Genomic DNA, 27,692 nt, shown 5'->3' with positions numbered 1-27,692 from the left:
GGAATGCTGGGAGATTCCACAGAAGCCCATTTAAAAAAGGGATTAAGTTTTGGTGGCAGCAGGTGAGGTACATGAATTTTATACTCTGAATCACTCAGTAGCTTTGTAAAGTGGTAGAAGGGATCGTTTAAATCAAATGTTGTCAAATCGTGTTTGACAGAACCTTAGATCTCCATGTTGGGGCCTCAGAGACAATGAAGGGGACAAGGAGGTGGCCAGGGGATTGGGATTGGCACCCTTCCTTCAGTCCTTTATTAGATCAACTCCACTTTATATCTATTTATCATTATTGAGGATATCAGGAGATTTTACTTGAATAAAGGACTAAAAAGTTGAAAAACAGTTAAATGTATGTGTCCCCGTAGTATGCTGTTTTTAAGTCCTTTGGGTATAGACCGAGGGGAGGGATAGCTGGGTCAAATGGTGGTTCCACTCCTGTTTTCCAACGAATCTCCATACTGCTTTCCATATTGGCTGCACCAATTTGCAGCCCCACCAGCAGTGTATGAGTTTACCTTTTCCCCCACATCCTCGCCAAAACTAGTTGTTGTTTGTCTTCATAATAGCTGCCATTCTGACCGGAGTGAGATGGTATCTTAGAGTAGTTTTGATTTTCATTTCTCTAATTGATAGAGATGATGAACATTTTTTTCATATATTTGTTGGCTGATTGTATATCCTCTTCTGAGAGGTGTTTGTTCAGGTCCTGAGCAAACTTGATTGGGTTATTTGTTTTCTTGGTGCTTAGCTTTTTGACTTCTTTGTATACCCTAGAGATTAGTGCTCTATCTCATGTGTGAGGGGTAAAGATTTTCTCCCAGGATGTAGGCTCTCTGTTCACCACACAGATTATTTCTTTTGCCGAGAAGAATGTTTTTAGTTTGATTCCATCCCATTTATTGATTCTTGGTTTTAATTCTTGTGCTGTAGGATTCCTAGGTCCTTGATCCACTTTGAGTTGAGCTTTGTGCATGGTGAGAGATAGGGGTTTAATTTCATATTGTTGCATATGAATTTCCAGTTTTCCTAGCACCATTTGTTGAAGAGGCTATCTTTTCTCCAGTGCATGTTTTTGGCACCTTTGTCTAATATAAGATAACTGTAATTTTGGGGGTTAGTTTCTGTGTCCTCTGTTCTGTACCATTGGTCTACCAGTCTGTTTTGGTGTCAATACCACACTGTTTTTGTTATTATTGCTCTGTAGTATAGTTTAAGATTAGGTGTAATGATGCCACCTGCTTCATTCTTCCTACTAAGTATTCCTTTAGCTATTCTGGGTCTCTTATTTTTCCAGATGAATTTCATGATTGCTTTTCCTATTTCTATGAGGAATGCCATTGGGATTTTGATAGTATAGTGCTTTTGGAAGTATGGTCATTTTGATAATATTAATTCTGCCTATTCAAGAGCAAGGTAGACCTTTCCATCTTCTAAGGTCTTCTTTGACTTCTTTCATTAGGGTTCTGTAGTTTTCATTGTATATATCTTTCACTAAGTTGATTCCCAAGTATCTTATTTTTTTTAAGTTATTGTAAATGGGGTAGTTTTCCTCATTTCCTTCTCAGAAAATTTGTCACTGATATATACAGAAATGCCTTTGATTTATGGGTGTTGATTTTATACCTACTACTTTGCTGAATTCATTTACTAGTTCTTTGAATTTTTCTGGTGGAACTTTAAGGGTCTTCTAGGTATAGAAATCATATCATCAGCAAACAGTGCTAATTTAAGTTCTTAGTTTCCTATCTGTATCCCTTTAATTTTTTTTGTCTAATTGCCCTGGCCAGTGTTTCAAAAACTATGTCAAATAGAAGTGGTGAAAGAGGGCATCCTTGCCTTGTTCCAGTTTTTAGAGGGAATGCCTTTAATTTTTCTCCATTTAGAATGATGTTGGCCTGAGGCTTAACGTAGATAGCCTTTGCGATGTTGAGATATACTCCTGTTATCCCTAGTTTTTCTAGTGTTTTGAACATGTGAAGGTGCTGTATTTTGTCAAATGCTTTTTCTGTAACTATTGAGATGATCATACAATTCTTAAAAACAGCATATTACAGGGACACAGTCACATCAATGTTTATAGCAGTACAATTTACAGTAGCTAAACAGTGCAGCCAACCTAGATGCCCTTCAGTGGATGAATGGATAAAAAAAATGTGGCATATATACACAATGGAATTTTACTCAGCAATAAAAGAGAATAAAATCATGGCATTTGCAGGTAAATGGATGGCGGATGGCGTTGGAGAAGATAATGCTTAGTGAAGTTAGCCAATCCCCAAAAAACAAATGCTGAATGTTTTCTCTGATATAAGGAGGCTGACTCATAGTGGAGTAGGGAGGGGGAGAATGGGAGGAATAGATGAATTCTAGATAGGGCAGAGGGGTGGGAGGGAAAAGTTGGGGCGGGGATTAGCAAGGATGGTGGAATGTGATAGACATTATTATCCAAAGTACATGTATGAAGACACAAATTGGTGTCAACATACTTTATATATAACCAGAAATATGAAAAATTGTGCTGTATATGTGTAATAAGAATTGTAATGCATTACACTGTCATTTATTTTTTTAAAAATCAATAAGAAGAAAATAGAAAAGAGAACACGTAGTGGAAAATTATTAAGTATACTTAGAATAAAATTTTCTAGTTTAAAAATAGTGGATAATTACAAAGGGACTTTACTTATATAACATAGATTATTTTTATTGATTCAAAAGATCTAAAATAGAACAATTTCTTCAAAACTTTGTAATAATGGCATACACACACATATATATCATATAATATTTGACTATTATGTTAATACTGTGTACCTATTTGAAATAAAATCTTTACATTCTTTCCCTAATAAATTAAAATATGATAAATACCAATGTCCAAAAAAAAAAAGTATGTGAAAATAAACAAAGATCTGGGAAAATGGTTGATACTCTTTAAAATGTAAGTTTAAAAAATATACTTTGTGAAATTATATACTATATGTTACATGATGGGTTACAATCATCTAACATATAGTATATAATTTTATATATAATTATATATAAATATTTTATTTATATATAAATATTTTATTTGTATATAAATATTTTATTTATATATAAATATTTTAATTATATATAAATTGGACTTGATTGCTAAATTATCCAATAATCTTTAGTATTTAGGATACTAAAAGCTACTAATTTCAGGGCCAGGACCTTGCTATCCTCATAGAAAAGTGACTCTGAGCCAGGCACAGTGGTGCATGCCTGTAATCCCAGTGGCTTGGGAGGCTAAGGAAGGAGGATCATAAGTTCAAAGCCAGCATCAGCAAAAGTGATGCTAAGCATCTAAATGAGATCCCGTCTCTAAATAAAACACAAAATAGGGCTGGAGATGTGGCTTAGTGGCCAAGTGCCCTGAGTTGAATTTCCGGTACTCTCCCCTCCACACACACAAAAAAGAAAAATTACTCTGCTCTTAATTAAACTTGATTCTTATGAACAAGAAAAAAGTTTTTAACAAGGCTAACAACTAGAGTAAATAACCATCTTCTCCCTGCCTTAAAATTTACAATCATCCACCTTTTCCACTGGTACTTGTTCATCTTCTCATTCTCTAGCTGGTAGAGTAAGTCCTGGTGATCAGATGGCATTCATCTCTAAAACGTTGCCAGAACGAGTCCTAGTTTCAGAGATAATGGAACTTTATTTGCTTTTTTGGGGATCACTTAGGTTTGACTCCTCAGTAGAAATGTTCTCCTCCTCATGGGTAGAAAAGAGATGAATTTATAAATCCTACACTTCAAGACAAAAATGAAACCAAGACTTGCATATCCACAACTTTCTCATCCTTCATTTTAATCCCAGAAGTTCATCATGACATCTGCCACCTTTTCTTTAACTCCTAGAATTTTGGTCCTCTGTGTCATGCTCATTCCAAATGATGTCTATTGCTTTAGAAAGAATGGTCTTCCATCCCTTTTTAAAAATATTAATCTTCATTCTTTAAATCTTAACTCAAGGACTTCTTCCCTGGCTTTGATTGGGTCAAAGTCCCTCTATTAAATGCTATCTTAAAATCAGGTACTTCAATTTAACACATTTTACAGATATAGTATTATATTTATTTTTGTGGTTATCTGATAATTTTTACTCACCAGCAGAGCTTTGTGAAGGCAGAAAAAATAAATATGATTTCACTTGTATTTGTGTCCCTAGCACCCACCACAGCAGGTGCCCAATGCATATTTGTTAAATGAACACATGAATGGTGTTTTCTAAATGAGAAGTCAGGCTGTACCGTCTGACAAATCCATCCCCTCCTTCTGTTATTTATTGAAAAAACATTCTTAGTGAGGCTTCCCCGGTGACTTATCTAAAATCTGTGTCCCTTCACACACACAAACACACACATCCTAACCTCTTTCATTTTTCTCCTCAGCACATCCTGATTGGCTCATTTATTTACTGAGTCTACCTCTCTCTGTCTCCAAGACTAAGAACCCCATGGTAGCAAGGATTTTTTGTTTTTATCTCTGCTGTTTATTGATATATTCCCAGCTCCTGGAGCACTGCTGTTCCGTGGTCAGTGCCCAATGAATTTTGGTTGAATAACTGAATACTCTCTTAAAGTGCTAACAGGAAAGTAGAAGAGAATATGCTGAACTTGACTTGTCCTGAAGACCTAGTGCAGGCCACTGCAAAGGTCCCTTAGCTAGCTTCCCTGGTTCTCCCTGTGACCATCTTCAGGCTGTTTTCTATACAATCATGCACTTATTTCCAAGTGGGTCAGGACGATCACTGGGCTGCCAAAACCACACCTGAGACTTCTCATCACACTTGCAGCAAAAACTGCAGCATTTACCTAGGAATCCGGGATGCTTGGTCACTTCTTCCCTCTTTGACCTCATCTCTGTCCCGTCTCCCTCTTCCTTACCCTGTCCCAAACCAGAGATCTCCTTGCTGTGTCTCTGGTTTGCCAAACCCCTTCACACCTCACAAAGACCCTGGGAATTTATTTGCTCTTTGTCTCCTGGATACTTGCCTCTCTCTCTCTCTCTCTCTCTCTCTCTCTCTCTCTCTCCCCCTCTGTCTCTCTGTCTCTCTCATTTCCTCTGGACATCTCCCTACCCCTTTCTAACAGGGTCATATCCTCCCCATGACTCTTTATCTCCTTACCCTGACTTACTCTCTTCAGAGGACTCATAATTGTTTCCCATAATATTATGTATACGTTTGTCAGTTATCTCTCTCTCATCATTATAGTGTAAGCTCCATGAAGCAAGGACTTTATATTCTTTACCATCTAATCGCTAGTACCCAGAATAAGGCCTAGTAATGTGTACCACTTAGTAATTATCAAATTATTATGAAGTAATATTTGTTATTAAATAAATGAATGATAAGCTATCCTGTAAGGATTCCTTTTCTACCACAGCAAATAGTAGGTAGAAAAGGGAAATTTAGATTCAGTTTTCTGTACCAGATACATTACTGAGCCATAATTAATGCATGAGTTTGTATACATGGGAGCAGGAAGACTCGGATGAGGAAGCTTTGTGATGGGTTTGAAGCCTCTTACATGGGAGGATTGGGCAATGGAGAGGACAGCATGATGCAGATAGGAATGAAGGTCCTTCACCAGAGACTCTGTAACCTATAGCACAAGGAGACCACTAAGGACTGTGAAAACTGAGTAGAGAAGACATGAGGTCCCCCTCTCTGCAGAGAGCACAGCATAGCTTTGGTGCCCCAATGACAAGGCAGCAAAGCCTTTGGGTAACTCAAGGGAGCAGTGGGCAGGCAGCCCAGGGATGCGGCAGGCACACAGGATTCCTCTCATGGCAATGAGGAGGTGCCGCTCAAGGGGCAGTGGAAAAACCCAAGGTGGCTGTGAAGGAAGAGCCCTGCTCCTCAGAAGGTACCTTGGTGACCCGCCCTCCCATATAACTGGGGAGGCTTTGACACAGAACTAACTGGCATGAAGGTAGAGTTGGTAGACTAGGAAATGAGTTGGTAGACGAGGTTACATGGTGGCTGGTGAGGTACGGCAGCATTTGGTTACACATGTACCTCTGGTCCATTTCAATATCACTTTATGATAGGCTCGGAATTACGCAAACTGAAAACAAAGCTGACGGTTTGTCTGACTCAGAATTTATTGTGAATTAAGCCTGCTTAAACATCTTAAGACTGATTTTCACTCTTCAATACAGAAATCCCACTATGGGCATTTATACCGAGGAAATAATCTGAAACATGGGGTTAAAGAAAAGCTTTAGGAACAAAGATGTTGGTAAGTATATTATTTATGATAGTGAACATTTTCTAGCAATAAGTTACCAAACTCTTTGTAAGTATGAATGGTAAAGAAGTAAGTATGAGTTCCTAGAATCTAACAATGAGCAAAATCTTTCTAACTATGGCTTAAGTTCAGAATCAATAAAAGGAAATATTGATAAATTTGACAACACCAAAAGGAAAAAAAATATCTTCCATGTTGGAACAATACTCCAAGATATTGGAAAAAGAACTGGATCAACCGTCCAGTAGAAATACAAGCCAAAGGGTTGGGGATGTGGCTCAAGCGGTAGCGTGCTCGCCTGGCATGTGTGGGGCGCTGGGTTCAATCCTCAGCACCACATAAAAATAAAATAGATGTTGTGTCCACTTAAAACTAAAAAATAAATATTAAAAAATTCTCTCTCTCTCTCTCTCTTAAAAAAAAAAAAAGAAATACAAGCCAAAGACATGAAGAGACAGGATTCACAAAAGGAAATCAAAATGGCCTTTACATAATTTGAAGTTGCACAAACATATGCACAATTAGAAAAATACATAATGATTGTACACTAGATACCATGTCCCACCTATCAGACTGACAGAAGTTCCAAAAGATTGATAACCTGTTTGGATGACAAGACTGTGGGGAATCAGCATGTCCTTATTGCTCCTAAGACTTCAACAACAGGGGCTCTCAGGAGGGGAACCAGCAACATCAACATGAAGCAAAATTACTCACACATTGATTGTTGGGTTTGGCAATCCCAGTTCTACGAATCTATCCCAAAGATACAGCAGTACAAATACAAAATAACATTTGTAATAAAAAGATTGAGATAAATGTGAATCCCCATCATCAGGAGACTGATTAAATGAACTATGGTAAATCTACACAATGGAGTACTTGCAATCATGAGAAGTTAAGAATAAATCCTAGAAGTTTTGTGGAGCAATCTTCAGGACACAATCTTTTTAAAAAAAATATTTCTTTAAAATTTTTTTTTAGTTGGTGATGGACCTTTATTTTATTCATTTATTTATATGCAGTGCTGAGAATTGAACCCAGTGTCTCACACATACTAGGCAAGTGCTCTACCATGGAGCCACAACCCCAGCCCAGGATATACTCTTAATTGAAAAAATAAAAATGCAGAAAACTACAAATAATGTTACTTTTGTGAAAGGAGAGATAAAAGCATAAGTATAAACACACACTGTTATATATTGGTACATAGTTGTTTATATTTGCATAAAGAAATACTGTGACCGTAAGTCAAAATATAATGAGAAGGAGTGGGAGAAGGGGATTGAAAGAAGCAAGATTCCCTAGCTTTTCTTTTCTTTCTTTTTTTTTTTTTTTTTTTTTTTTGCAACCAGGGATTGAACTCATGAGTGCTTAATCACTGAGCCACATCCCCTTTTTATTTTTTATTTTTAGTTGGGGCTTCCCTAAGTGGCTTAGGGTGTCACTAAATTGCTGAGGCTGGTTTTGAACTTGTGATTCTCTTTTCTCAGTTTCCTGAGCCTCTAAAATTATTGGCATGCAACACTGGGCCTGGAAGATTCCCTATCCTTTAAACATGGTTCATACAAGCTGAGTGTGATACTTTCTAGGGACAAAAATAAGAGAAATAATTAAAACAAGATGAGCAACACCAACAAAAAATTAAAGTAATATTAAACTACATTTTATTGGTATAACATTATTAGAAGTAATATTAGCATTATCATTTTGAACCTTTTGTGTCTGTGATAGTTTTATAGCACAAGACTTGTAATTAATGTAAAAAGCATAAAAGACATGAAGATATTAGGTAAAAATTCTAGAATATTTATATTTAAGTTATAAGTAGAATTATAAAGTTAGAATGTTAAAGACACCCACACATACACACATGCACATGCACACACACACACACACACACACACACACACAAATATTATTTTAAAGAGAATTTAAAGATCTGTCTTTGCCCTGTCCACTGACAATCCCTGGAAGTAATGCCAACCCTGTAGTAGTGAACATCCTTTGTGTTTTGGTTTGGTTTCTAAATATTATTCTCTAAATATTAAATATTTATTTCTAAATGTTAAGAGGAATAGGAGTTCTTTGGAGAGATGGCTAATTCTAGGAACAACAGGGAATGTGTGAGGGTGACATACCTTGTTAGGCCAGAGAGCAATGCAGCCATCAAAGGCTGTTGAACAACTATCAAAAACAAAACAAAACAAAACAAAACAAAACCCTAAGAGCCAGCTGGCAATAGCTCCCATGGGCCAAAATTGGTATAATTTGTGTATCAAAAAGAGTGAATTGAAGCACACTGAATATATGTTAAAAATCCATATGTTAATAATGTTAGAAATGAGAAAGCCCCACATCTACCTCCCAGAAGAGCACCCTAGTTTGTCACAGGTCAAGATATCTACTTCCTTGGCTTCTTACTTGTGTGTGTTGATAATAGAAAGAATTAGACATCTATTCTCCTTTCCCATAGAAACGGTGGTGACTGCTACTTCCCACAGATGACCACGTATCTCCATTCTATGTGTTCTCCGACAGTGCAACTGTTCCACCCTCTCAGCAAAGGTGGCTCTGTCACCCCTCTTGAATCTGGGGAGGCTTGTGACTCTTGACCTATTGACTACTGAAAGAGTAATGCTTTGTCATTTCTGAGGGTAGGTTATAAAAGGCAACTTTTGCTGTGTGTGATGGAGTATTCATTCTGCAGTTCTAAGCCTTTTCCTACCAAAGTTCAACCCCTCTGGGACCACCATGCTGTGAGGAAGCCCAAGCTACTTGGATAGTCTACATGAAGGAGCTCTGCTTGACAGTCCCATCTGAACTCAGTCTTCAAGTCATTCAGGCTCTGGAAAGACTTATGAGTGAAGGAGCCTCTGGATCTTTTAAATATCCAGTTGTTGAGTCATTGTAGCCTCCAAGTATTTCCAGTTGAAGCCCCAGACATCGCAGACCAGAGACGTGTCATTCCTAGTGCTCCCTGTCTGAATTGCTCACCCACAGAATCCACAGGCATAATAAAATTCTTATTCTACACCACTGAGTCTGGGAAGGTTTGCTATAATGGCAATATCACCTGGAACACAGGGTCACCACCTAGCCCTCATTAATATGGGGAAGCCCTTTTTTATTGAAGTCTCATTAAAAAATAAAAGGAGGATATCAATTTAAAAAATCAGCTAATAGATATAGACAAAGTGGTAGAAATAGAAATTAACATTTTGCAACCTCTGAAGAGATATTTTATCTAGGAAAAATAAGTACAAAATGGTAAACGATAATGAGTTGGGGGGATTATTATCAGACTTTTCTACATATTTGAGATTTTCCAGATACAAAGTAAAAAATTATACAGTTAATTCACTTTTGATAAGCTGAGCTTCATATAATTAATTTTAATAATAAAAATGTTTTAGATAGCCCAAGTGTTCAATCATAAAGAAATATCTAATATCTAATATGTATCTTCTAGATAGAATAGTCATTTAAAATGACTGCTATGAAGATTATAAAAAGACAAGTTTGCAATTTATAGTAAGTTAAATATCAGGACACAGAATTATAGCTTCAAAATGATTTTGGTTTTATGGTAGAGAGACAGGGAGAGTGTCTGTGTGCAAGAGTACCATCTTTAAAAACAAATCAGCTCCACATCATTTCTCACTTTCTTCATTGGCCTGGGGAGCAGTTAGTTTGAAGGAGTCCAGATCAATGCCTGCCAAGTGCCAGTCACTCTGAGGCCGTGGAGACCTCAAGCACAGCCTTGGGTGTCACCTTGGAGGAGCTTCTCATCTTTCCTAAGGGCTCCACATCACTCCTAGGCACCCGGCATGGGAAAACACAGCATTCTTATTGGCTGCACATTCTAGATATTTTAAAACCAAGGGGGAGAGACGGTCAAGGTTAGGACAAAAGCCATGTTGAGATTCTAGGTCATGTGAAAGTTGACAGTGGCTGGCTCTTTTTTTCTGCTCTCAAGACCTTAATAAAGGCAACGCTGGGCTCAGTCACTGGAAGAATGCCTGAAATGTAGAAATCATTCAAGAAATATCAGCCTTCAGAAAGAGGAGGAGGAAGACACATTTGCCATTAAGCAAGTAAGAACATTCTCATTACAGGGAACAGCATAGGCAAAACAGGTCATGGGAGGTCATGGCAAGCTAAGAGAACAGAAAGCTGCTCAGAGCAGCCAGAGCATATGGTGTTTAGAGAGGAAGTAAGTTTGGGGCCAAAGGAGGAGGAACCTCCCCTGCAGGATTGATTCAGCTGATTTGCATGGGCACTGCCCCACCTGTTGGTTGGTTGGTACCCAGGGCGCATCCTTTGTTTAAAAACAAAACAAAACAAAAAAATCCTTGGCCATCCGCTGGCCTCTTTTGTACTAATTGTAAAGGGGAGAGGGAACAGGTGGGAGTTGATTTTAAGTAAGAAACGGGGACAAAATCAGGCTTTTTAAAAAAGGGACAGAAGTCTGGAGCAGGGAGGAGAATGTGTTAAAATGGGATGGAAAAGAGACAGCAGGCTTCAGCGGTCTGCGTGTCCCCCCCTAGTTAGGGGGTGTTTTGTTTCTGTCTCCCCTGTCATGCTGAGCTATTGAAGGGCAAGGATTCTCTTCTTTTTTTTTTTTATCCCTAGCATCTGCATTATTTCTTGCTGCCGAGTAGGTGTCCAGTAATTATTTATTGCATAAATAAAGGGATAAAGTGAAACTTGGACACCCCGAACTTGGATGGTGGTAGTAACAGCCCGAGAAAAAGAAGCGGGGTGTGGAAGATATTTCTGAAGGAGCGGAAATAGGACTTTTTTGCATTACAATTCTTAATACACATTTATACCAAAATTTAGCATTTTTTTTTTTACTAATTCTCAGTCTTTGATGTATCTCTGAATTATCTGTGAAGCTTTTAAAAATATGCATGTCCATCCTCCACACAGAGATGGTCATGACATAGGTATAGAAGGGGCACTGTGCTATGAACAGCTGTTCAACACTCACTACCAGTTCAGATGAAATTTGGGTGTGAGAAAGGAAATTTGGCCAATTTGGGTGTGAGAAAGGAAAGTGATAATGCATCAGTCAGATGCCCCTGGGTCTGAATTAGGCAACTGAGTGCAGGGTGGGAGCCCTGATAGAGATGCCCCACAGGGGCACAGAGGTGTTTGGAGGTGAGGGGTAAATTCTTTATAACGATATAACACTGGCCCTGCTCAGGATGGATAGTCACTTGAGGAGTTGGGTTAAGGGAACAGAGAGGCAGAGGCCACAAGTCGTCATTCAATATCCGCCCTTCTTGTTCTGAATGTTGCCTGGACACATGCTGCCTGAATGAAGATGTCACTTCCCAGGCTCTTGTGAAGAGCTGTGGCCCTTTGACGAGGTTCTAGAAATAAAATATGAGAAAAAGGCGACTTCCAGTTTGGGCCACTAGAATGCAGAGGGCCACCCTGTTCTTCCCCTTCTCCTTCCCCTGGCTGCAGGTTGTCCTGAAGGCTGGAGCTGAGGCAGGCCTCTTGGACCACAGGTGGAAGCCATATTTTGAGGAAGGCAAAGCAGCAAGATAAAGAGATGCTGAGGATTTGGCAGATAATTCTCATGGAAGCCCCGGCTGGCTGTGCTCGAACCTCAGGTGAGGAAGAGATAAATGTCTGTCCTGTTGAAGCCACTGCCATCTTAGCCTTGGTAACAGTGACCAAACCAGGTTCTAACTAATGTACCTCCCAGCTAAAACAATTCAGAATGAAAAGGGACCTATAACATTTAAGACAAAATACTAGTTGCTCTGAGAAAAGTCATCAAATAGGTCATTTGATTCCGATTTGGAAGGAGACTGAGAACAGTACCTGGTGAAAGGGAGAGATGGAGAGGTCTGAACCCAGACGTCTCCATCTTCTTGCTCTAATCCTGCTAGGATGTCCCCTGGTAGGGACATAAGGTTCAGTGGGATTTCAAGATAGAGCTCAAGGCTGACTAGACCATCAGGGAAGACTGTGGAGGAGACGGTGGGGAGTGGGGAGAGCGCTAAAAAGAGACAGGCCTGACCCAAACTGACATTCTTCACTAATGGAAGCAGGAAATGTTTTGGAATGATTTTTAAACTGGAGAGAAAGCCAAAAGTTCGTTCTCTCTCTCTCTCTCTCTCTCTCTCTCTCTCTCTCTCTCTCTCTCTCTCTGTCTTCCCTTTTTCTTTAGCGATATTTGGGTGCCAATTATACACAGAAAAGCCAAACTCAGTTTGTTAACGTCAGACTGTAGATACTTGTGATTTGGCAAAGGGCATTTTCTTTTTTCAATTTTCTAACTTGTCATCAGGATTAATAGGTCCAGAGAAAAATGTCTAGAGTAATGTTTAGGCCTTCAAAGATCCTGAGGTCTAGATCTGGCAAGGCTGGGCACCCTCCCAGAGTTGGTCAGGCACATCCCACAAGTCCATGCCCCTTGGCGGGTGGCCAGGCCTGCTGCTTCCTCTCCCTTCCCCAACTCCACAGAAAAGTTCAGAAAGAGCAGGTTGCTCCCACGGGTTACCTGGCAGATGCCCAATTGCTCTAATAGAAGAGGCTGACCCTGAAATCAGGGATTGGAATATTCCCGGAAGTGACTTACAAGTCTCCTCTTTGCAATCTGAGGAGCCACCTACTGGGTGCCAGCCCCATGCAGAGATATCACCTATCCTGGAGCAAGGGTAGCACACTTTTTTCTTGGACCACTCTCTTACTGGGGATCTTGAACTGACCTTGGTGCAGCAGGCATCATGGAGATCAAAATAGTCATGGTGTGAAAAGGTCCAGGCTCCCTGAGAACCTTGCACATACATTGGTAGTCAAGTGAGTAGTATCTCTTTCACCATCAGAGAAGTCCAAGTCACAGGTAATATAATCACAGTCAACTTCAGCTTTCTCAAGAGATGTTATCCAACTTTGTTCTTTTCTCTCCATCCTAACAGCTAGTCTTCCCCCTTTTAGCATTTTTAAAATTGATTTTATTATTTTTTAAATGCACAACAGTGGGATGCATTACAATCCTTATTATACATATAGAGCACAATTTTTTTGTATCTCTGTATATAAAGTATGTTCACATCAATTTATGCCATTATACAAGTACTTTTTTGCATTACAATTCTTAATACACATATATACCAAAATTAAGCATTTTTTTTTTACTAATTCTCAGTCTTTGATGTATCTCTGAATTATCTGTGAAGCTTTTAAAAATATGCATGTCCATCCTCCACACAGAGATGGTCATGACATAGGTATAGAAGGGGCACTGTGCTATGAACAGCTGTTCAACACTCACTACCAGTTCAGATGAAATTATCTCATTTTCACCAGGGAAACAACACCCCACTCCCATGCTGTGTGGAGAGGGGCGGGGTTTAGTAAAGATGTCCCCCACTTCCCCTACCAAAGTGAGAGCATGAGACCAAGCAAGGCCAGTGTCTTGGTTCAGGCTGTTATAACAAAGTCCCATAGACTGAGTAGAAACCACAGAAATTTATTTCTCACCATTTTGGGGCCTGGGAGTCTGAGATCAGGGCAGCAGCCTACTGGGGTTTTGGTGAGGACTTATTTTGTTTTTAAATTTTTTTATTTGTTCTTTTTAGTTATACGTGACACTAGAATATATTTCGACATGTTATATATACAAGGAGTATAACCTCTCATTCTTGTGGTTGTATTTGGTGAGGACCTCTCCCGGGTTGCATACTACTGAATCCTTGTTGTATCTTCATTCACATGGTAGGAAGAGAGAAAGCCATTCATAAAGTTCCGCCCGCATACCTTCATCACTTTCCAAAGGCCTCTCCTCCAAATACCATCACACTGGGGATCAGATTTCAACATACAACTTTCAGGGAGGACACAAACATTCAGTACCTAACAACCACCCAGTCTCTCCCAGGATGAGAATCTAAGTGGAGAAAACCAAGATGAACATTCACTGGAGCTGATCCCTTTGGGGCAGACTCAGAGGTAACTGTCCATCATGCCCACAGTGAGGTACCCAGAGCCATGCTGCCTTGGCTGTCCCAGGGCCTGGCTCTTTGGCTTTCCTATCCTTCTGTGAGCACTCTGTGTATTCCCAATACATTTCTTGCTGCTTAATGTGAGCCAAAGTAAGTTTCGTGTTTACAAACAAGTAACCCTGGTGGCCACACCAGGGGACATGTGATTTTTAAAAGCTCTGCGGGTACTTTGGCCTGTGGCTTTGAGCTGAGAAACACTGACCGTTAGTGGGTCAGACTCTGTGCAAAGAGTTCTACCACACATTTTTGTAATTGGGCCTTCACAAAAATCCAACAAGTGAAGAAATGGAGGCCTGGAGTCAATAAATGATAATTCTGTGACCTGAAATTCTGTATTTCCAAAGCCTCTCAGCACTAATATGCCGCCTTTGGGTAGCAAGGACATCCCATCCTCTGGGTGTCTCAAGGTCCTTTTTGGGTAACTTTAAAAATTTTTTTCTTTTATTATGCCTATTATGGGTATACATAACAAACTGCATTACCAGAGAATAAACTCCTTGGGTATATGTTTAAAGTAGGATACACTTCATGTACCCTAGATGGTGCCTTTTTGGTTTCTTTACTACATATAGAAATTCCCCTGAATTGAATGAACGAATGAATGAATAATGTTATCAGGTGAATCAGTGAATGACCAGCCATGATACATTCATCCTGAAGTAGAGGAAGAAGGAAGTGTTGATGTGGACTGACATATACCTGTGGTCATGACAACATTTCTGTCTCTGGAGAATCATCAATGAATAACTTCCTCTGACTTTGGACATTCTTCCTTCTGCTCCTTGATTCAACATCCAACCTGGGCTAACGTTTCCCAAACATCTTACTGTCCTCCTGATTTCAGGTCTAACTGTGGAGGGAGGAAGGCAGGATGAATTGATCTTCACAAGCTTTGAGAACATCACAATTTCTGTCACCCAAATGTAGAATCTTGATCCACCAGGTCAATGGGCTAGGTAGAATAAAGCTAACACACAGGCCCATAATTCTCTGGATTTTACAAGTTTATTCACTTAAACGAATGTGACTAGCTCTTCTAGGATAGTAATTTGCAGCATAGTGAATAAATATTCTTAGTTTGCCTCCTATCTATCACTTAAGTGAACTGAAAGAGAATCCAGATATTGGTTTCTGGCTATAGCTCTGGTTCACATTTGAACATTCTCACTCCATTTATAGGTCTGTCGGTCCATCTGTCCATCCATCTATCCATACACCCACAAAGTATTATTAAGCCCCAACTTCATGCTTAATGCTTCTCGGGCTTGCCACTGAATTAATAAGTTAGAGTCCCAATTCCAAAGGGACTTACAGTCAGGCAGTGGAGGACAAGCTGTACACTGGCTATATTAACACTGTGTGGCAAGACAGGAAAGACACATGTCTGGTCCTATCACATGGAGTAGGGCTGCTGGTGGAGAGTGATGTTGACAATAACTTTTCTCAGGCAGATTAGCTCTCTCTCGACTTTTACTTAACCCCAAGAAAAGTCTTCTGTCCCAACTGTTCCCTACCCAAAATGCTTGGCTTCAACCACATATAGCTAAGATTTCAGGAGGTCATTTCTATTGTAGCCAACATCAATTGAACACTAACCACAGGCTCAATAGTACACTAGGGTACTTTGACTACCATTTTCTAGATGAGAAAATTGAGGGTTAAGGAGTTCCGGAACTTGCCTAAGATCTCACGGAGCGTGCCCCAGCTGCAAACCCAGGTCTCTGTGACTCTATAGCACTTACAATCCCTATATATACCTGCTTTCCAGCATCAGGCCTGTGGCTTGTACTTTATTGATGGAGACTTCACTCACACACATCAAAGACTTCCCAAATCCATTCTAGAAGAAACCAATACAATTTTAGAGTTTTGCTATAAATCTCTCCCTGACCCAATTCAATTCTTCATGCCACACACACAAAATATATATATATATATATATATATATATATATAAAGTTCAATGACAATCCTAATTGATGTTGATGATCAGTTAGGGGCAATTTCCAAAGTTCAAGGTGAAGCCCATGGGCCTGAACAAGCTGATGGAGTTGGAAAACTCCTTCTCCAAGACTCACTGTACCAGACAGTTGAACGAGCAGAATTCAGCTCTAAGACCCCTGCTTCCGGAGGCCTTCCCAGGTCCCCCCATGCTGCAAAGTCTCCTATCCACTGAGCCTCACCTGTGCCTTGTCTCCTGGAAATTTGCAAGTGTGGGAATTAGGCCAATTTTTATTATTTCTTTCATATCTACCCTGTGGCCAGATCAGTGCTATACACATAACACGTCCCCAAGAAATGCTCCTTAAGAGTAATTTGTGTTGAAGATTGTGGTAACAATAAGCCCATTCTCAATAAACAATCACATTCCTCACTGCTCTGTCTTTTTAAACAGTTGGCTACAATATGAACTAAAACCTCCCCTTCCCAGGACCTTCTGTGTTTTTCATAAAACACTTTGCAACATGTCTTTATAGACATTTTTTTTTTCTGAGAACAGATGAGTGGCACCCAAAGAGACTTCTAGTTATAATTTGAGACATGCGTTTTTATCAGGCACAAACATGGCTATTTTGAAATTGGAAAATTAAGTTGCGGCGTTGTGTGCCTGAGTGCACCCCACCCCCTTTTTTTTTCCAAAGGGCTTGTTTATTTCCTGAGTCTCACAAAGATGTTATTCTGTAAAATAATCTGAAAAATCACCTATGGCAAATTCTTGCTAGACTTGGATCTCAGAAGTGCTGTCGCCCTCAAAAGCCAGTTAGAAAAATCTGTGGTAGGTAATTCAATCAAATTGTTTGTTATGATTGCCCCGCAGACTCTGTTCAAAGCTTTGAACCTCAATGCATAGGGAGCCTCTCCAGCCAAACCATCTCACCAGCCACTCGGCTTGTTTACTACAGTTGCCCCTGGGAGCTCCCTCCGGCCTCCCAAGCTGCCCGGAGGCTGCTGCTCTCACCTCTGTTGTTCTAAGTATGTCCAGATGGCTCCAGCTTGCTGGGTTTCACAGCCTCCTAGAGAAAGCCTGGGACATTTAGGAGCACAGTTGTACATTGCTCACTATGAAACGCAATTTGGGATCTTCAGAATTGTGCTGTATCTTCTTATTGGAAACCATAGGCAGTTGGTTGGAATAGATCCTGGGAGAGAAACCTGAAGCCATATTGGAAATGCTTGGAGTTTCACTTGTGAGGCTAGCATTCCACCACACAGGGCTCAAAGTTCCACAGGGGGAAGAGCCACGTCTGTCTCATCAGTGTTGTATCTATCCCCAGTGTCTAGACCTGGTGCTGAGACACAGCAGGTACCCCACAAATGTTTGTAAAATGACTGAGTTGCTGCAAAGGGAATCTTTTCATAAACTAGCAATGTCACCACTGTACAAATGATGGTTACTCGCCAATTTAATCTCTTTCCCCCACTGAACTGACTAACCAGATGAACTGGCTGTCCAGGTATCTGAGACCCACCTAGAGCTTCATCATTCGGGGCTGACCATTTGTCCCATTTTTCCCAGCATACACAGGAGGCCCAATGTCACATTTCTGATGAATGCATGTAAGAATAGAAGGTGTTTTCTCTTGAGCCTTATTCAGTAGAACTTTCTGTGACAATGGAAATGTTCGACTTCAGTAACCACATGTAAGCTAGTGGCTATCATATCGAACCGCTAGACATTCTGCATGACTCTAGACATTCTGCATCAACTTGACAAATTTTCTAAGGAAATTTTTCTGGAAATAATTGACGGATGCCTTGTTCATTATAGACTTTCAGATAATCAGGCCTCTGATTAAAAGAGTTTCTGTTTCTCACTGTGCCTCGTCCAGTGGTCTAAGGAAAGAGTCCTAGAGTCCTGTACCCAGCTCCTGTGGTCTGGGCATACCTGCCATCTGATCTGTAACAGCGCAGTCTGGGTATGTCATAATGACAAGGAACCCCGCTTTGTGCAGCCACAGGCATTTCTCAGACCCACAGCCCAATCTGCCACCTTGCCCCTGACCAGTCAGGGATGAGGCTGGGAATAGGAGTAAACCTGTGGTGGTGGTCTTAACTTCCAGAACCATCTCAAAATCTGCTTTTCTAACATTTCTCCAGATGATTCTGGTATGATCCATCTTCAGACCACACTGAGTGAAAAAAGAACCTGTCTGTCTTCAACTGTCTTACCTTTGCCTGCAGTGGATGGGTCACTACTCAGCATCTGTGACAGAAAAGTGACCTTCAGCAGGTCATCATCCCCTGGTAAACCACATACGTCTCACCAGTTCCACACACACACACCCTCCCACACGTCCTTCTTTCCTCTCCACCTGGCAGAATCCTCCACAACCTTCAGAATTCTACCTCCTCAGTGAGGCCTCCCCCCCATGTCACCATTGGTCACCTGGTTATACAGCATGAGTTGGATGGTGAGGCACCCAAAGGAGGGAATGTAGACTTACTCATCCTGCCATCCCCGGTGCCAAGCCCCAACACTTGGCCCAACACAGGCATTTATTATCCCATACCTTCCATTCAAATTTCTCCATGTTCTCCTTTTTAAGAGGGGTAATGCCCACATCCCTCGGAGCTCACGGGGCAAATGAGATCAGATAGGAGAAGTAAAAGCGGCTTAGACATGGGTGAAAGGCTATTTAGATTTCTCATGCTTGTTCTAGCTGAAATCCGACTGCAGATCATAATCAAAAGCCCAAGGCAGGGGAGGGGGTGGGAGGAGCCTCCCAGGTGGCTTTTTATAAGCTCTGGGCCAGGCCCACATGCCTCTTCTCCAAAGTATGCCAGAGCATCAAGGAGCCAGCAGGTATTTACTGAGCCCTACTATTCACAAGACACTGTTGCCAACACTCTGGGAGAGACATGAGTGGACATGGCCCCGCCTGCCCAAGGAACTCTCAGTGCAGTGGGGGAATGTGACGCAGGGACAGGACAGAGGAGGTATGCAGTGAGTCAAGGGAGAAGAGGGGCAAGGCTGGGTAACATACTTGCCTTTATTTCTAAGCTCTGACCTGTTGGTTTCCTACAAGGAAGTAATTTAATATAAAAGAGATTTTAGATAACTATGGTAAATAGTTTAAATCAGAGTCATGTCGAAGGAGGTCTAAGCACTTGAGCTGAGATAGTCCCCCTGGCCCTGAGCCTCCTAGAACTGAAGGACAAACAAGGCATAAGATGGGGACAGGGATACACGGTCCATATTTTCCACCCTTCTGGGCTCATTTGTGCCCCCATCTAACTGCATACTCTCCCTGTGGCTCTCTGTCCTAGGCCAGCAACTTGGACCACTGATCTTCCTGGCTCTCAGCCCAGGGAGAAAGAGGCTTATTATATCCTAGCCGAGCTCTGGTGTGGAGGAGGAGGCAAGGAGAGAGAGCAGGGGGCAGCAAGGTCTCACTATGCATGGGACCCCCAACCCCTCCCAACAGCTACCTGATCACCTGGCTGAGTGGGGGTGCAGCAAGAAAAAAAGAACCTGTCTGACTCCAACTGGTTACCTTTGCCTGCTCTGGGGTAGACCATAGCTGACACACCGGGAGAGACGGAGCACTGATTCCCAACTATAAACTTGGAACTTAGGGCCTGGCTTCACAGCACCCAGGGCATGGGGCTGGGGAAACAGGCAAGTGGGAAGATATTTAGAGTGTCTGTCTTTAGGTAATGAAGTAAATACTGCCAACTCATCAACGTGTGATTTGTGGCTAATTTTTGCAACCATCCTGTTAAGGTCGGTCCTCTTCTTTCCCTAATTGGATCTGTAGTTGGCTTCGATCGGTGCTTCTCAAACAATAAGTGGCAAAGGATCAGGTTTTTTTTTTCTTTTTCCTTTCCCCAATCCATTCCAGGTCAATGATCAATAAGAATGAATCATTATAAAACTGAAATTTAAAAATGAAATAAAAGAGAAGCCAATATTGGAAATCATATAAATATTTCAGCAATGTCAAAGTTCTAAAATACTTGTTTTTTAACTTCTGTACTTACATCAGTGCCACTGGGAAACAAACATTTTGAGAAGAGCATGGGCCACAGTCACTTTTTGAGTAAATCTGATCTAAGACAGAGAAAGGCAAAGTACTTTCGTATCTACCCCTTTCCCAGGGAATTTACCAGCCAGTCGAATGCCTCACTTGCTTCCGAAGCAATCCTGGCCCTGAAGTCATCCTCAGTCAGACCTCTGCTGGGGTACTAGGGGGCTGAAACCCATTCCACATGCACAAGAACCACCTCCCATCTGTGTGGAAGCCCAGGATGGGTCCACTACTTTGCACAGGTGGCTTTATTTCATCCTCAGAACCATCCAGGAAGAGGGGAAATGTGTTATCCCTATTTTTACACCTGAAAAATCCTGGGCTCCAAAAAGACAAACCATTCAAGGCACACAACTGATGACTAGCAAGCCTGATATGGGGCCCAGGGCTCCTGACACCAGAGCCTCTGCCTGCATTGCGCTGGGACACCTCTCCGAGACGGCAGGATTTCTTTCCATTAGAGTCAGCCTCGGAAGAGATGAAGCCAGGGCACGTGTCCTTTGTGGCCCAGGGAGTGCTGAGCAGACATTCTGAAGGATTCGAGGGCTGGAACTGCTGTAGGAAAGGGTAGAATTTGTCAGTAGGGAAAGCCCAGTAAATCTGCACCCCTATGTCACACACACACACACACACACACACACACACACACACACTGTTTTAGTCAACTTTCTTGCTGCTGTGACAAAAAAAAAAGAACCTGACAAGAACAATTTTAAGCAGGATAAATGTTTTTTAAGTTTATTTTGACGCTCATGGTTTCAGAAGTCTGTCTGTAGATGGCCGACTCCATTCCTTAGGGCCTGATGTGAGGCAGAACATCATGGTGGAAGTGTGTGGCAGAAGAAAGAAGCTAGACATGATGATTAGGAAGCAGAGGGACAGATTATGCTCAGCTAACCAAATATATACCTCTAAGGCATGCCCCAGTGACGCACCTCCTCCAGCACACCCTACCAGCCCCAGGCACCACTCAGTTAATCCCTGTCAGTGGGTGAACATGCTGATTAGGTTAAGGTTCTCATAACCCAACCATTTCAACACTGAGCTTTCTTGCATTGTCTCACACGTGAGCTTTTGGAGGACACCACATATCTAAACCACAATACGTACACATCTACTGAGGGGGTTTGGATCTGAGAGGTCCCCCAAAGTTTCCTGTATTTGGCTAGGCTCCCAATGCAGCAGTGTTGAGGGGTGGAGGTTTTGAGAAGTAATTGGACCAAGGGCTCTGATCGCATCAACAGGTTAATCTGAGGATGGATTCATAACTGAATGGACTACGGGGAGGTGGTGGAGAAGTATAGGAGATGGGACCTCGCTGGAGGAAGTAGGTCACTGGTGTCAAGCCCTGGAAGGGTGTAGCTTTCCCAAATCAACCCCTTCCTTGCACTCTGCTTCCTGACCTCCATGAGGTGAGCAACTTTGTTGTCATGCCTTTTTGTCATGATGTTCTGCCTTGTCACAGGCCCCTAGGTATAAAGCCAAATGACCATGGACTGAAACCTCTGAAAGCATGAGTCAAAACAAATCTTTCCTCCTTTATGTTAATTTTCTCAGGTATTTTGTCACAGCAATGGAAAGCTGACTAATACACACACACACACACACACACACACACACACACACACACACAGCCCTACTTGACAATCTCAAGCCACTTCTATCCTGCTTGGTCAAGATGAAGTCCCTCTGCAGAGGGACTGTGGGGCCCACCACTATACCATGAAGTCTCTCAGCATTCCACTCATGACAGAAATCAGGACTCCACAGGATGGAGGCAGAGCTACCCTTGAAGCCATCTTCTAGAATCTCTCAAATCATCCACACTGCTGTGCACTCAGGATATTTGGAGAAGGGATTTCATCCCCAAACATCCTGGGGTGTGTTTATAGTGTGGGCAAGGAATCGAAAACTCCACATCTATAAAGCAACCCATTCTTGCAATAAAGTAGCCCCTGGACACCTCCTTTCTCTCTTGATGACTGGTTAAGACTAGTGGTCTCTTACCTCCACTCTTAGCCAGCCTCACTTTACAAAGTATCCCAGGATCCCCTCCTCTCTTTCCTCATAGACTTCAGGTTAAGCACCTAGGAGGATGGTGTGTGTGTGTGTGTGTGTGTGTGTGTGTGTGTGTTTCAGGGCCAGGGGAGTGAAGCATGTCTTTTAGTATAAGAAGCAGGCTTGACCGGGCAGAGAGGGCTTGTGTGTAGGAGGATAAAGTGTGAGAAGCCACATGCATGTTCTTGTGCTTTGTGGCCCTTGAACCTCGGGGCCCCTGGAGCCACATTTCAGGCCTTTTCATCTCCCACTGTAACCCAAGGGTTCTGTCTAGCTTGTGGAGGCAGACTTAAGCAGGCTGCCAGCATGGAACAGGTCCACCCTTCCTCTGCCTCTTGCCCAAGACTACTGCCTGAGGGGCTCCGGGCTACTCAGCCCTGCCTCTTGCCTTGGAAATCGATGGGAATCTTTTACAGGCAAAAGGGATCTTTCTGTCTCAGGCAGTTCCAGCCTGACCCTGCTGCCTGGGCTCCAGGGTACAGAGAAGATTGCAGGCTGTGGGGGACAGACAGAGTATTTTCCCAATGGCCTCCATCTCCCTCTCCATCCTTTCTGGTGGGCTCAGAAAACTGGGCACCTAGGGACCCTTAAGTCCACTTCCTGGGATCTTTGGACAGTAGAGTATAAGAAACCAGGAGGGCCACCAGGACATCTCTGATAGGGTGGGGAAGGACAGCCCTTCCTTATTTGGGCCACCTCCTCCCATTTTTAAAGAACATGAACGTCCAGCATGGTTGGTTCCGTGCTTGGCTCGGGCAGGGCTTGCTTTAGGTTACCAGACAATCAGGACATAACTAAAAGGCCAGGTGCTGCCCTCTTGGTGAGTGTGTGATGCAGTAGACTGCTTCGCGGTCTAATGTCCACTCTGGAAAGGAATATGAGCAGGGCAGGAATGCGGGATTCGGGGACACTTCTGACTCCTGTCACTCTGAATATTTTAACAGGCAAATGTTTCAATCAGGTTTATCTCATTTCATCTACATGGCAACTGTCTGTGGTGCACACATTATCCCTGTTGTAGAGAAGAGAGATTGAGGCTCAGAGAGTTTAAGTGGTGTGCCCAAGGTCACAGGCAGAAGAGTTAGAATCAAGAACTGAACCTCCACATCCCAGCTCCAAACACCAGCCTTTCTACACTACACCTTCTTCCTGGCCTCCACCCTTTTAGGCACAACGGATGGCAGAGCTATTTCCCTCAGTGACTTGTCTTGGGCAGCAGGTGCGAGAGCCATGGTAACTCTATGCTGGTTCTCTCTAGACTCCGTCCAAGGTGAAGTCACCCATCTCGGGCCAATGGCCAGGATCCCTGTACTCTGCTCCAAGCCTTTTTCCTCCCCTGTCCGTAGCTCCTCCAGGGCCAGGCGTGGTAGTGGGACTCCAAGTTAGAGCAGAGCTGCTAAGGAGCCCGTCCTTGTTCTGAGCACCTCCTCCCATTTTTAAAGACATCAAAATCCAGCGTAGTTAGTTCCCTGCATGGCTCTGAGCAGGGCTTGCTTTGGGTTACTGGGCATCCAGGAGATAACTAACAGCCTCATTTTTATGACCTCTTTAGGTTCTGTTTTCCTACAGCTTCTTTAGTGTCTGTCCAATATGGTCTTAACAACTGTCCCTTTTTGCCTTCAAAAATGTTAAAAAAAAAAAACCCCAACTACCTACCACTTTTGACACATCATGTCTATTCTCTCCTGCAATCCCTTAAAAGACAGCGGAGGAATAAGAAGACATAAACTCTCATGGACAGAGAGAAGGGAGAGGAAACCTGTGCAGTAGAGGAGGAATGACAGCACTCTATTGAAGATGGAGATTAGAAGGGGAGTTTGGCAGAGCAGGCGGACAAACGTTACAGGGAAAGGATGTGGTGATTCACCCCCAGGACACGCCTTTGAGGGGTTTTAAAAAGTTTTCCCTGTCCTCAGACCAATCTCCCACTGCCAACCATAGTGCCTGAGCATTCACCACTGGGGTTCAGCGTTTGCAGCTGGTGTCATCATCTCTGAAATCGAAACCACTTGCTCAGCTCACACATTTAGCAAGAAGGATCAGCTCCTCCCATGGGCCTCACCGTCCACAGCTACGGAACTTAGAATTCTGGAGTATCAGAACCAGAACCAGATCAGATCTTAGGGGCCACCCAGCCATTTGCTTTACTGTGCAGATTCAGAAACTGAGGTCCATAGAGGGGACCCGATGACACACAGCAAGATCATGGTAGAATGAAGATTCGAACCTAAGTCCCTGACAACCTGCCCAGGGCTCTCTGCCTTGCCCATTGTAGGCCACTAGTTCATTCATTTAACAAATATTAAGCCCCCTGTGAGCAAGAGGCAAATAGCTCTGCTGCAAGAGCAAGCAAGGTCTGTGCCCAGGGAAGGGCTCCTGGTGGCCAGGCCATGGGATCCCACAACACCGTTTCCATCCCAGGACTGAGCAGGGTCTGCTTCTTGGAAAAAGTGGTGAAATTTTAAGTGGGACCTTAAAAATGATCAGGGAGAAGGCAGGAGAGAGTATCCTAGGCTAAATAAATATCAGCCCTCTAGGGATTTGGGGGCCAGGTGACTGTTTGCAGAGCTATTCCAGATTGCTTGTGAAGCTATAGGAAACAGGAAAGGGGGAAGAAATATGGGGCCCCAATGGGGGTTAGGACCAAACAGAAAGAGGAGGAGAAGTTGGAACGCCAGCCACCCTACCTCATTTCTGCAGAAGCCTCCCCAGACCTGAGGGCTACCCTTCCCTCCCACCATTCCTTGGTCAAATGAGGATAGACAGTCCCCTGGCTCCTGGCTTTCAGTGGGTTAGACCAGGTACCTCTTCTTCCGCCAGGGAATGAACCAAGAAGATTCACTCATGTACCAGGTGAGAAAACTGGGAGGTGGCCTGGGGGGAGTTAGTCATGGGCAGAGCCAAGTTTAAATCAGGGATGGAGCTTCAAGGACAGAGGGCAGGGTCTGGGGCTGGTGGTTGGAAACCTGAGTTTATGACTGCCCCAGCCCTGACATTGACCCTGATCAGTGTATTCTTCATCGGTCTCTGCCACCACAGGGGCATGTGGCCAGGCCAGGCAGGGGCCTGCTGGTATCACTGGGTGAGGCATGACTTTCCTCAGCTCCTCTTCATCCAGCTCCTCCGCACAGTGTTTGGAAACTCAGCTCCGTCTCCTGGGTGAGCTTTATTCCTCCGGGTAATAAATCAGGGAGAGCAGAAATACAACCATCCATGTGTGCCGGGTATAAAAGGAGAAAGGCTCAGCTTCAAGGCTTCAGAGGATATTGCAGGAATGGAACATGACCAGTGGAGCAGAGTACCTCCCTGGGGACCCCTGCTGGTGCCTGGTCTCCCACACCTTTGGCAAATACCAATGCCTTTGGAAAGTAACATGGTCAGGGAGCAGGGGATCCTACGTTCCTACTAATCTAGGCTTTTCAGATATATAGTGTCTTCTAGTCCTCAATCATCCAGGCAGGAGACATAAATAAATAAGTGGCCTGGGAGCGATGTCTATTGATTCCGGCCCAGAGCACCATGTGAGGCTCTTAAGAAACTCAGAGATAATTAAGACATACCTCTTGACCCCAAGGAGCTCACAGCCTAATTATTGCCAACAACATGGTACAGTTAACTCTACCAAGCAGCATGATACAGGGGGTAAACACAAGTTTTACATAGTTGGATGGTCTTGGTTTGACTTTTGTTCCGCTAATAGAACACACTGGCTCTGGAACCATGGGCTAGTTACTTATCCTTCTCCAAGTCTCAGTTTACCATTTTTAAAACAGAGTTAATAATGGAACCTACTTTTATAGGGCTGCTTTAAAGATTTAATGAGATGATATAGTTAAAGTCTTCAATATCATGTTGGGCACGTTGTAAGAACCAGCTGCTGTGGGTACCACAGGGTGGATGTCACGAATATTAAAGGAAAGGCTAGTGGCAGCCTCTGCAGGGAGAAAAAAAAACCCCTAACAACCACTGGATGCCAGTTTCTGCCAGCACAAGACTCCCCAAGACTGGAGAAGGGGAGGAACCCGGGCTGGGAGAAAGCCTTGGAGACAAAGGGTGTGTGCAGTTTGGGGACTGCAGATGGGATCAAAGCGTCTGGAGGTAAGATGGTGGGTTTTATAACAGTTCTTTTCACACGTGTTATCTCAAACTGTTCCTCAATGAGTCAATATTCCTATTTTACATAAATAAATAAATAAATGGCCTGGAAGCCATGTCTATTGATTCCGGCCCAGAGCACCATTCCTATGGAAACACTGAGGCACAGGGAGGTCACATTAAGAGACCAAGCCTCAACACACACTCAGCCGTTCATTTTCAAAGCCCTCTCTCTTCCCTGTAGAAACATCCTCCCTGTCTCTTCCAAAGGAAAGGAATGGAATTGGGTAGGGATGGAGAGGGGGGTCAGGCTTTTGGAACAATTATGGGAATTTTCCTCCTGCTCTGTGCAGAGCATCTTGCAGGGCAATTGGGATGGATGAGCTGTATTCTCAAGGTGCTGTTACTGCCTCACACGCACATGAGGTCCGTTTATTGAGCAGTGGGCAGCTAACTGAATCTGTACAGTGACTCTGGCGGAGGTACATCCATTATGTCCATTTTTATAGAGGAACTGAGACTTCCAAGAGGCCCAGAGAGGCTAGGTAACTTGCTCAGAATCACACAACTGGTAACGAATTCAAACATGTCTCCCACAACCATATGTCACACAATCTCCGTAGACTGTGCAGCATGACTTAGAACATCCAGAGGGAAAAGGAGCAGGAGCTTGAGGAAGAGGGACACCCGAGTAGACTGGAATCCTTGGTGCAGCCTTCCAGACTGGGGTGCATGCTGGACCTTGAAGGACTAAAGGACTTGGGAGAAAGGAGGGAAGAATGAAAGGATTCTCTGAAAACTTCCTGCCCATGTTACTTTCCAAAGGGATGATCAAGTAAAGGTCCAAAGCAGAGGTTGTTTGGAAAAAATAGTGGGAAGTGTGCCCTCTTTGGGGTCAAACATTCCCTGACCCTCCATTTCCCTGTCTGTAAAATGGGAATAATAAAATCACCCATCTCACTCATGGACTGGCTTAGAGTCATCTGAATTAATAATTCTGAAGTAGTAAGCTGGGAAAGGGATATGACAACTCATTTCTGTTATGATCTCACGCTGGTGGGCATGCGAGCTGCATTCATGTGGTCAAAATGAGAAAAGGTCAGTGGAGGGCAGGGGCTATGGGAGGGAAAGGAGGATCAGCAGCTGAAAGAAAGAGGCAGCCTTTCCATGTCTGGGAAAGTCCACTGCAAAATTGAGT

This window comes from Spermophilus citellus (assembly GCF_964194105.1).
Source record: "Spermophilus citellus genome assembly, chromosome: 9".
Taxonomy (NCBI): Eukaryota; Metazoa; Chordata; class Mammalia; order Rodentia; family Sciuridae; genus Spermophilus; species Spermophilus citellus.
The sequence above is the reverse complement of the archived record's forward strand: the minus strand, read 5'-3'. Positions refer to the sequence as shown.